Genomic DNA, 12,459 nt, shown 5'->3' on the forward strand with positions numbered 1-12,459 from the left:
AAAGTCATGTGTGGACGGACAACAAGGGTTTCTTGCGCAAGAAAACCCTATAGGAAAAAGCACAGGTGCTTTGTGAATAGCAATAAGAGCTTTCTTACGCAAGAGAATCCATGGCAGTGTGGACGCGCTCTTGTGCAAGAACTTTTTGTGGAAGATCTCTTCTGCAAAAAGTTCTTGCGCAAGAAGCCTGCAGTGTAGACGTAGCCTTGGAGTCCCACACTGCCAGCGGGAGCACAGGTGTGCCTCCTCCTGCAGCACCCCCAACTGGCCACTTTCTTACTGGTATAGCAGACCAGGGCCCACCAGCCTACTTTTACCTCTGTGTCGATCCCACATAAAAATGGAACTGTTAATTTGGGAATCTATTAACAAAGGATAAGAGGCTAAAAATGACCAATGCTAGATTCCAAGACCCAAACAGACCACTGTGATCAACCTGTTTGACCTCCTATATGACACATACAGAATGTCTGTTCTTAAACATTGAGAATCTATTGTGATCCTTGGTAAATTGTTCCAATAGTTAATTATCCTCACTGTTAAAAATGAACACACCATTTTCAGGTTTAATTTGCCTAGCTTCAGCTTCCAGATGTTGGATTGTGTTATATCTATTTTCACTAAATTAAAGAACCCATTGTCAAATACTTGTTCCTCGTTTCCCAATCTTGTCATCATTCTTTTGGCTTTCCTTTGAACACTCTCCACCTTATTAACATTGTTATTGAACTGTGGACACCAGAACTGGACATTATTTTCCATCAGTGGCAAATGCAAAGGTAATATAATCTTTCTTCTCCTACTTAAGATTCCCCTATTTATACATCCAAGAATTACATTAATCCTTTTGGCTACAGCAACACAGTTGATTATCACCACGACTCCCAAATCTCTTCAAAATCACTGCTTCCATGGATAAAGAGTCCTCCATCTTGTAAGAATGGCCTACCTTCTTTTTCTCCTAGGCCACATTGAAATGTATGTTGTTTGTATGCACCCATCTTACCAAGTGACCTGTGACCTGTCCTTCACTGTTTACCACTCCCCTAATTTTTGTGTCAATGGCAAATTTTATCAGTGATAATTTTTTTCAGGTCATGATAAAAATGTTAAATGACATAGGGACAAGAACCAATCCCTGCATGAGACCATTGGGAACATATGTGCTTGACGATGATTATCCATTTACAATTACAATTTGAAACTTGGACCGTTTTTATTTATTTAACATTTACCTTTAATTTACTAGAGTTTTTCAATCAAAATGTGTAGTACCAAGTCAAATACTGAACAGAAGTCGATGTACATTATATCAACACGCCTACTTTCATAGACGAAACTTGTAATCTCATATAAAAATCAGTTTACTTTGACAAGATCTGTTTTTCATAACCCCATGGTGATTGGAATTAATTTTATTACTCTTAGCCATTTCATTATCTTGAATGTTACACCAATGTCAAACTGGTTACTCTTTTTTAATCCTGGCCCATTTCTTCCAGTCTTCTGGAACTTCCCCGGTATTCCAAGACTTACTAGAAATCAATATTAATGGTGCAGCGAACTCCTCAGAAAGCACTTTTATAACTCTTGGATGCCAGTTATGTGGATCTTCTGATTCTACAATGTCTGATTGCAGTAGATGAAGTCTTCTTATGGATGAACATTGAAATGGAGAGAGCATCTTTATCGTCTGGCTTTTTTCTAAGTACAGAAGAGAAATATTTTGAACATTTCTGCCTCTTCTGCATTATTATTGAACATTTTACTATTTCCATCTAATAACAGACCCATAAGATAGTCACAATTATTTTTAGTCTTAATATATTTAAATGCCTACATACTGTCCTTAACTTTATAGGCCAGAGATTTCTCCTTGAAACTTTTGGCTTCCTATGTCAATTTTCTACAATTCTTAACTTCTGGTTTATATTCATTACTATTGATTTCACCTTTATTTCAGTCATAAATTATTTTATTTTATTTTTATAACTGTCTTCTCACTTCCCCTGTAAGTCATGTAATTTTTTAACCAATACTGCCATCTTCCATTGATGTGGCTTTGGGGGCATCTATTAAAATGTTCTCTTAAAAAATCCAGTTATTTAAATTTTTCTGATTAAATTCCCCATAAGATTTTTTTATTAAACTCAGATCTAAAATTCCTTTTCTACGCTTGAAAGTTTAAACTGAGTCTTCCAATTTGGTACAGTAACTCACAGGATGATTGGATTTGCTATGTACCTTTTTTTAAAGAAAAAGATTTAATAACTCTTACAGAGCAAACATTTAAATGTGTTTGTTATTCCCCTAATGGAAGTATGTAGTATGGAACATTCTATTTGACTAGAGTGAACCAGAGACCCACTGTTGTGAATGGCAAAGCATTTGTCACTCTGTATCAGCAAGTCCTAATAGGCCTGGCAAACTCACTACACTTATCACATCATTTTCATAATGTCTATTCATTTAGGCTATGTCTAGACTGCAGGCTTCTTTCAGAAGAAGCTTTTTTCAGAAGAGATCTTCCAAAAAAACTTCCGAAAGAGAGCATACACACTGCAAAAGTGCATTGAAAAGCGATCTACTTTTTTGAAAGAGAGCATCCAGACTGAATAGATGCTCTCTCGCATGTAAGCTGTGATTGCTAAGGATTGAATGACAACCAGGGTACCTTTGCTTTTTCCTCTTTACTCTTCTTCTGAAAGAACACCCTCTTCCCCATCCACACACACCTTTTTGCAAAAGAGCTCTCTCACAAGAAGGCTTCTTCCTCGTAGAATGGGGATTACCAATGCCGGAAAAACCCCTCTGTTCTTTCAATTTTTTTTGTGGGAGAACGCAATTGCAGTGTCGACGTTTCTCAAGTTTTGTTGGAAAAACATCTGTTTTTCTGACAAAACTCTGCAGTATAGACATACCCAAAGTGTGTCATGTAATATCCTAAATGGAAGCCGGGATCATGCTGGTCATTAATATTGTGAAATGTATGTAGAGATGCTATTTAAAAAGCTATGTCTATATACCGAAGATACCTTCTTATAGTTTGCATCAAGCTGTTGCTCCCCGTAGAGGTGAGAAACTAGTTTCTTGCCACACCAGAGATGTTTGTCCATCCATTTGCTGAAATGTAAATTGAGCATTGTCTTATTCATTGTCATCAGGCAGTGCTAAATGCAGATTTAACAGGCAGAGCAGAACAGCAGGAGGAAAGAGCTTTGTTTGGGAGTGCACATAAGAGATTTATTTGGTCTATAACTAAAGAAGAGAGACAATGCCCTGTTATCCTGCACTTTAGGAAGTAATCAGGCTGTGAAATTATATTAAAGAAAATGAGAAAACCTGTTCTGGCTGAAAATTCTGCAAGAAAGCTTTAGGTGAGAAACTGCTTTAGACATGGATTTTAGCCTGGTAATGTTACATTTAGGGTGTGTCTGGACTAAGGATTTTTTTTTTAAAAAGTGGCCTTTTTTCGAAAAAGCTTCCCCTGCATCTAGACTGCATGTTTTTCTTTTTAAAATTAAATCAAAGGAATGTGGCGTTTTTTTGACCATGGTAAACCTCATTTTACGAGGAAGAACGCCTTTTTTCGAAAGTGCTCTTTTGAAAAAAGGCGTTCTTGAATGCAAACAGGGCTTTTTCAAAAGAGAACGTCCAGACTGCCTGGCTGCTCTCTTTTGAAAAAGCGGCTTGCTTTTTTAAAAGAAGTGTTACAGTCTAGTGATAGAAATGTAGCCGTGTTAGTCTGGGGTAGTTGAAGCAAAATGCAGGACAATGTAGCACTTTAAAGACTAACAAGATGGTTTATTAGATGATGAGCTTTCGTGGGCCAGACCCACTTCCTCAGATCAAATAGTGGAAGAAAGTAGTCACAACCATATATACCAAAGGATACAATTTAAAAAAATGAACAAATATGAAAAGGACAAATCACATTGCAGAACAGAAGGGGGATGCGGGGGGGTGGGAAGGGGGAGGAAGGAAGGTAAGTGTCTGTGAATTGCTGATATTAAAGGTAGGGAGAGTGGGATGTTTGTGAGTTAATGGTATTACAGGTGATAATTGGGGAAACTGTCTTGGTAATGGGTGAGAAAGTTCAAAGTCTTGTTAAGTCCTTGTTGGCAAGTGTCGAATTTTAACATGAATGACAGTTCAGAGGATTCCCTTTCAAGTGCAGATGTAAAAGGTCTTTGTAGCAGAATGCAGGTGGCTAAGTCATTTAGAGAGTGTCCTTTCTGGTTAAAGTGGCAAGAAACTGTTTTCTCTTTGTGATCTTGTCTGATATCTGTTTTGTGGGCATTAATCCTTTGGCGAAGTGTCTGAGATGTTTGTCCAATGTACATAGCAGACGGACACTTTCGGCACATGATAGCATAGAAATATAATACCATTAACTCACAAACATCCCACTCTCCCTACCTTTAATATCAGCAATTCACAGACACTTACCTTCCTTCCTTCCCCTTCCCACCCCCCCGCATCCCCCTTCTGTTCTGCAATGTGATTTGTCCTTTTCATATTTGTTCATTTTTTTTAATTGTATCCTTTGGTATATATGGTTGTGACTACTTTCTTCCACTATTTGATCTGAGGAAGTGGGTCTGGCCCACGAAAGCTCATCATCTAATAAACCATCTTGTTAGTCTTTAAAGTGCTACATTGTCCTGCATTTTGTTACAGTCTAGACGCTCTTTTTCAAAAGAGGCTTGTAGTCTAGACATAGCCTTAATGTCGAAGGTTTTGTCTACAATAAAGATATGTCTGCATGGAGAGTTTACAGAAACACTGTACCGATGCAGGCGTGCTGCTGTAGGATTTCTCATGTAGACACTTTATGCCAGTCTTGGGAGCACTCTCATCAACATATTTAAATCTCCCACAACAAAGCAGCCATAGCTATGCCAGTGAGAGAACTTGCCATCATAGTGCTATGCACATTACCACTTATGCCAGTGAAGTTTGTCACTCAGCTGGGTGGTTTTTGACACCCCTGAGTGACATAAATTTTGCTGATGTAATTAATACAGGCAGTCCCCGGGTTACGTACAAGATAGGGACTGTAGGTTTGTTCTTAAGTTGAATCTGTATGTAAGTCGGAACTGGCATCCAGATTCAGCCGCTGCTGAAACTGATCAGTTTCAACAGCGGCTGAATCTGGACACCAGTTCTGACTTACATACAGATTCAACTTAAGAACCCCAGGCGTCCCCAAGTCAGCTGCTGCTGAAACTGATCAGCAGCTGATTCCAGGAAGCCCGGGGCAGAGCAACTCTGCCTCGGGCTTCCTGTAGTCAGCCACTGGTCAGTTTCAGCAGCGGCTAACTTGGGGACGCCTGGGGCAGAGCAGCTCGGGTGCTGCTGGGTTGGTCCAGTAGCGTGGCCACTCCTCGGCGCTACTGGACCAACCCAGCAGCACCCCAGCTGCTCTGCCCCAGGTGTCCTGATTCAGGTGCTGCTGAAACTGATCAGCAGCGGCTGAATCAGGACTCCTGGGGCAGAGCAGCTGGGGTGCTGCCAGGTTGGTCCAGTAGCGCCAAGGAGCGGTGCTGCGGGACCAACCGGCAGTGCCCCACCTGCTCTACCACAGGCCCCGGGCTTTGCTCCATGTCTCTCTGGTCTGCTGGGGGGGGGGGGCACTAGCTGCATCCCCCCCCCAGCAGACCAGGGAGACGCGGAGCAAAGCGGCGGAGGACCCGAGCCGGACCGCGGCGCTTCCAGATCAGCGCTGCGGTCCGGCCCGAGTCCTCCGCGGCTTTGCTCAGCGTCTCCCTGGTCTGCAGACCAGGGAGACGCTTAGCAAAGTGGCGGAGGACCCGGGGCCGGACCCGCGGCCACTTCCAGATTAGCTGATCTGGAAGCGGCCGCGGGTCCGGCCCCAGATCCTCCACTGCTTTGCTCCCCGTCTCCCTGGTCTGCTGGCTTCCCCAGCAGACCAGGGAGACGGGGAGCAGCTTTTCTCGCCCTGGAGGAGGCGGGCGGCGGGACCAAGCATCCCGCAGCTCCAGTCCTCCGGGGCGAGAAAAATCCCCGTTCGTAACTGCGGATCCGACATAAGTCGGATCCGCGTAACTCGGGGACTGCCTGTAGTGTTGATATAGCCCTAAATCACCATAATTGTAGCCCTTAGTGAAGACACTATCTACACTGATGGGAAAGCATTTCTCATCAGTGTGGATACTCAACCTCCCCAAGAGGCAGTAGCCCTCTAGACAGGAGAAGCCTTCCTATCAACATAGTGCTGTCTAGACCAGGAGTTAGCTCAGGCTGCATTCTGGACTGTTGAACAGTTGTCCCCTCAATTTTCCAGTGTGAGGTGCCTTTTGTTCTGCTTTGCTGTCGGAGCTACCACTCCTGTTCTGCTCTCACAGAGCCTCCGGCATGAAAGCTACTCCTAGCCAACTGTATGAGTCCAATTACAGCCAGGGCCAGCTCTAGGTTTTTTGCTTCTCCCCCTTTTTTTTGTTGGCTTTTACACATTTGCACTTTGCAATGTGTTTTTTGTTTGTTTGGTTTGGTTTTTGTTTTTGTCCTGGCATTTTAGCCCTATAAATAGCAAATATAATTTTAATTATTTTTTTCCATAAAGGCAAAGGCACTTCAAGTAACCCCCCCCCCTTTCACTCACTGCTGGGTCACAACAGCCTTTTCCCTGCCCTGTCCAGCCCCTCCCTATGGACAAGCACCCCTCACTCCCGACCGACAGAGGGAGCAGGGTGCGGGGACAGCCCAGAGCAAGAGGGGCATGGGGAACAGGGGGAGCAGTGTTCACCATAGGAAATGGGAGGTGCAGAGCCAGAGGGGTGCGGGGACCAGGGGAAGCAGGGGGACTGGGGTGCTGGGATGAGCAGAGCCAGAGGGGTGCAGGGAACAGTGGGGAGATACAGGGGTGGTGCAGGGAACGGGAGGCACAGAGCCAGAGGGATGCAGGGATTGGGGGGAGCAGGGTGCAGGGGAGGCACGGGGAATGGGACGCGGGGAATGGGAAGGGCAATGCAGGGAATGGGGGGCACAGACACAGGGAAAAGGGGCTGTGGGGTATAGAGGGGACAGAGAGCCAGAGGGGCACAGGGACCAGGGTGCAGGGGCAGCTCAGGGAATAGGCAGCACAGAGCTGGGGGAGCAGGGATCGGGAGGAGCAGGGTACAGGGTGCAAGGGTGGCGCAGAGCCAGAGAGTCGCAGGGAACAGGGAGAGCAGAGGGACCGGGGTGCAGGGGAGCAGGGTGCAGGGGAGCAGGGGCAGCATGGGGAACGGGTGGCATGGAGCCAGAGGGGCGTGGGGTGGGGTGGGATGGGCACAGCGAGCGGGCGCGGTCTCTCACCGGTGAAGGGGGCTGGAGCCGCGGCAGGACTGGAGCCGGCGGGGCAGAGCCTGGCCATGCCGTGCTCCGCAGCCAGCTCCCAGGGATACACAGCCAGAGCCGAGCTCCCATGGCCCTTTAAAATCGGCGGAGCAGAGCCAGGCTGGGCATTGCCCGGGCCGGCTGCTTACCTGGAAATGCCGCCCCTGGAAATGTGCCGCCCCAAGCACGTGCTTGATTTGCTGGTGCCTAGAGCTGGCCCCGATTACAGCCACTCTTGAATTACACTGCCGAGCAACATCAGCAAATTCCAAGTCCTAGACTTTTCCCCAGAAATGTATATCTTGAACTGCCCAGTTCTCTCCAGACAATACAAGTTCATATAAAGTCTGCCATTTTATTGATAGAAAATGATATGAACAAATTGTTATCCCAAATGAAGTCCCCAAACACTTCAATCCAAGCACACTGGTTTAGATAAAAACAAGTTTATTAACTACTGAAGGATAAAGTTAAGTAATTACAAATAATGAGACAAAGAAGTCAAAACTAACAAACTGTGTGAATTGAAAGCAAAAATTTCTCTCTCCATGTGCTTGAGCAGTATTACTTGCTGAATTCATTGCAGTCACAATCCCTCCCTCAGTCCTAAACTGTTTCTTTGTTCACTAGGTGGTGTGGCTGCCAGGAGTAGAGAGAAAGCGGGGAATAGTTTGAGGAAACTTTCTCATCTTCTTTGAGATTCATCTCTAGCTGGGGTTCAGGAAGCAGAAAGTCTAGGAGCATGGGAACCTTTACCTTGTTGCTTTGCCAAGATGTAAATTTCTCACTCAGTCTTTTTCCTACCAAAGAATGACCACTTAACCAGGTAATAGTCCCTTTGATTTTGATTACATGTGGCTGAGGTGTCTATTTGCCTTTTGTCTTGAAGGAACTGATTTGTGGCTGATTTTCTAAACTTAGAACATGTCTCAGTAGGGTCAAACAGTAGAATTGTATAACCTTATGTCATGGCTCCTTCCCCACTCTGGCATGATAAATGCAGAAGTGGGGGCCAGCAAGTATACCCCAAAGCCTTATTTACCAGGCTTTGGTATAAAACTTCCCCCAAAATCTTAAAAACCTAGATCTTGGGAATAAAACTTCCGCTGCCACCACCCAAATGTTGATAAAGAAACCAGGGGAAAGATCATTTGGGAAATCTCACCCCTATAATAAAAATCATGTGGCTGAGGTGTCTATTAACCAATGCCAGGGCACACTATTAACCAATGCCAGGTTAATAAAGAGAAAGAAAAGAACTTTTATTACTACAACAATATTCCTGTTGTAATCATAATGACTAGATAGGAAGGTAACAAAATATACTCATGGAGAAACTCCATGGGCCTAGAACTTAGTTACAAAGAAAAGTCAAAACATCTTTTAACCAGTGCCAGATCTCAGATCCCATACCCAATCCTTAAAATAATAAAACCTAACGAAACTACCTAAACTTTACCCTACTTACAGAAATTGAAGAATGGTGTCTTGGAGAGAGAGAGACATGCTTCTCCCTCTCTGTAGCTGCAGAGAACTCTCTCCCCAGACAAAAGGGAGAAAAAAAAACACCCAAATTCCTTTGTCCCAGTATGAAAGTCTCACCTACAGTCCTATTGGTCACTTCACCTGGCTAGGTGTAGTTAACCCCTTAATCCCCAGGCTGCTGGCTAACCCTCATAATCATGACACCTTACATACAATGTTGCCACATATATTTTACCAGGACAATAATGAGCAGCAAATTGATTTTTCAAATGATACACCACAAAGCATACTTTGCAAAAAATTTATCAAGGGCTTGTAAAAGGAATGAATATAGGGATACAGACTGTTGCAGGGTGTCAGGAAGTGACACCCTGTTTAGCACCAATAAGTCTTTCTCTTGATGAGGCAGTGAGGACTACATGATGATTCACAGTCTTGGGCATCCTGAGAAAGTGTTGGAATGAGTCAATGTGCAATATACCGCACCTTTTCCTGAATGCCAAATAACTTCCCACAAGAAATATGAATTACCTTATGTAGACATTGCATTCTACATGCAACAAATAGAAATAGAGTGGACTACTCATAAGTCCACCCCCCCCCAATCTTCTGTAGTTTGTTTTTGTGTAAGTAATATACATCTGTGCAAAGTGGGTGTGACATGCTACCATTCAGTGTGAGTGAATGCACAATTCTGACTTGGTAAATTTTACATCTATTGCTCATGGGTGTTAATGACTATATAAGTCAGTGCAGAGTCACACCCCTTGAGAGATTTCCCCCTAAAATTCTTTTTATCTCCTACATGTTTGAGAGGGTATGTCTGTCAGTCTGTTTGTTTGTCTGTCTGTTCAAGAACGCCTCCTAAATGGTAAGCGCTAGGACCACCTTATTCAGTATACAGCTTCCTCTTATCATAACTTAAAGCAATGTAAGGGTTTGGTTGTGCCTGGAATGGGATTGCTTCTCATGAATCCATACAGAAGAGATAGAATTATAAGGCAGGTAAAAGGGGCTGGCCTGAGACTCCCCCAACTCCAAGCTTCTCTTTATGGCGGACAGAGGGGGTTGAAACTTTCCCCCACCCCCTGATGCATATGGGGACATTGCTGCTGTTTTTTTAAATTAGGGAGTGAGAGGAACTGCACAGTTTGCTGCATTCTTCACTTGGGCTGGGGAGTGCCGGGGGTAGATGAACCTGGACCTGCCCCACGGGGTACATGCACCCTTCCCCCAGCTGTATCTACTGGAGCTTCTCCCTTGGCCCCAAGCTGCTGCAGTGAGAGGGGCCTGGGGTTTTCCTCTCTCCCCTGGACACCCTGCATATTGAACCCCATCTCAGAGCAATGTTTCAAATGAAGCATGTACTTTTTCATTTTATTTTCTAAAAAAAAATAATTAATTGAGTTAAAAACCCAAGTAACGCCAGGCAAATCTTCTAGGTTTTTTTTAATAATTTTTCATTTTATATTTTAGGAATTTATTTTGTTTTGTCATGGGAAGCCTGGGAATAGAGGGTACCCCTGGCTATGGTCTGTGAAGTGAGAACCCACCCACACTAGTTCTGCAGAGACTGTTCCGGTTCTCCAGGGCTGGGCCCAGCTTCCTGCTACAAGCATTGTGACTTGGCACATGGGATTGCACTGCCACTCAGCTTTGACTTGGCTTCTATATATCATGATGCCACTCAGTCAAAGTTGGCCCAGTTATCCCCCTATCATGATAGACAGACAGACAGATGGACCAAATCTCAGGAAGGGTTTGAGACTCAATTTACAACACCTGGAATAAGGCCCAATCCCATTGGACAGGAGCTATAGGAGCCACCTGAGGGGTAAGTCTTTCATTTTACTTCATTTTATAGGTTGCTTTTTATGTAATTTCATATTATTTTACATTTGCAAATAAAAAATAAGACAGGGCCCTACCCTTTGAGTCCCAATGCTGGATTAATAATACATTTTGCACCTTGCATGTGTCAGAGGAATTACTAGCTACCCATTTAAGCAGCTTTTAAACCCTGAAGCAGCACAAAAGTGACTTTACTAGGGTCAGAATCTGGCTCTTTATTTTGTGATCTACCAAAAATTCAGTTCAGAAATAGCCATCTATGATCAAGAAGAACATTTTCTGAAAGTATGATTGGATCATTTTTGTTCCATCCTGTTATTCATGAGAGGGATGCAACTGAGCACTCAGGTCTGCAAAGCCATCTTTGGCAAGTGACTCAATTGGCCTAATGGGAATTGCTCCTGTGTTGTAAGGATTATTTGCACAAGTAAAGCTTTGCAGAATTGGATCTGAACATGGTGCACTATCCACAACATGATGAGTCAAATGTGACCACTAACAAGTGACCTTTTATGTATGTTCTTATTTTAAAAAAATACTTTTTAAAGATCAAATACCAAATATTCATCCTTTGGATGGTATGAAACAGAATACTGAGGGAGCAGATATTCAAGGATTTACATCCTCCAAATATTCAAGATAATTGTGACTAGTACTATGCATTTCATCTATGCATTTTAAATCTTATCTGCTCAATTATGAGCCCACCTGTCAAAAAATATGGACTCACATAACAAAGATTCTGGTTTGGGGCTCAGCCTGATCTAGTTTTCCAAGCCAAAAAGGAGAGAGGAAGAGGGAGAGGTCACAGAGGCAGAGGACAATAAGAAACTTTAGTGAGATCTGACATAGCCAATTTGAACATGATTGTTCTTTGGGCCATGAGTTGAACAATGCAGACTTGTAGAATTTGCCTGGAAATCTCCTTATCAGAAAGATGGGAAGCATAGCTCTAAAATTCTCTGCTTAACATGCTATGTTCAGAGCTTATACAAAAGCACTCCTCCCCCCTCCCCCCTCCTCCCTCTCCGCCCCCCAGTCCAGCTCAGAAATCTTAATGAAGCTTCTGGGTTTTGGAGTAATCCCTTCTACTTTTGAAATCCTGGGCTTTGCAGGGTCTTCCCATTGTGCATGTTTGGTGATATAGGAAATCTAGGGTTTGGGTTTTTTTTCTTTTTCCTTGCACAAATAAGAACAGCTGGGAGTGTACAATGCATCTGAGAAGACAAATGCTATTTGAAATGTATTGTTCTTTTGACCCATTTTCATCCCCAATTTACTGAACACAAAGAGCTCTCAGTTTTAACTTTGTCCACTATCATTAACAATGCCTCATAACATTAATTAACACTGTGGAACCTCAGGCTCGCTGCCTTGCATATGGGAATTTGTGTGGGTTTGCAGAGCAACATCTGCCAGTGAATAGGTTTTAAAAAAAATAATTAAACAAAAGAAGAGCTGAATATGTGGCTAAATGATTAATATCACTTCATGTTCAAGATTTTTTTCCAGCCTGTTTTGTTTAATGATTTTCAGCTATGAATATTACATGTCCTACAGTTAATTATTTATGCTGATGAAACATGGTACTCACTGTGCCCTTGTAGGATTCTAAATTGAAGAGAACATACTTTCTAGTCACTGCTTTTAGAATGGCTTGGGCTTATGGAGGGGCTTTTTTGTTTGTTTTCTCTTCCCAGAGGCAAAGCTGTGATTAGAAAGATTGTTAGAACTTTAGAATCACTGTTCTTCAAACTATTCATTTTTTCATTATTCAACCCT

General features: G+C 43.3%; 1 protein-coding gene and 1 long non-coding RNA gene across 2 annotated transcripts in view; one reads left to right on the forward strand and one right to left on the reverse strand.

Annotated features, from left to right (window-relative positions):
• The window catches only part of CHST9 (carbohydrate sulfotransferase 9), a 249,544-nt gene that overhangs the window by 71,641 nt on the left and 165,444 nt on the right, over nt 1-12,459 (forward strand). The window lies entirely within an intron of this gene.
• On the reverse strand, nt 1,406-8,902 carry LOC102445906 (uncharacterized). Its single transcript, XR_016348784.1, has 3 exons — nt 8,810-8,902; nt 3,036-3,123; nt 1,406-1,704 (listed from the first exon to the last, which is right to left on the reverse strand). It is a non-coding gene; the product is annotated as an uncharacterized LOC102445906 (long non-coding RNA).

The sequence above is a fragment of the Pelodiscus sinensis genome, chromosome 2, assembly GCF_052426305.1.
Source record: "Pelodiscus sinensis isolate ZL-2025 chromosome 2, ASM5242630v1, whole genome shotgun sequence".
Lineage (NCBI taxonomy): Eukaryota > Metazoa > Chordata > Testudines > Trionychidae > Pelodiscus > Pelodiscus sinensis.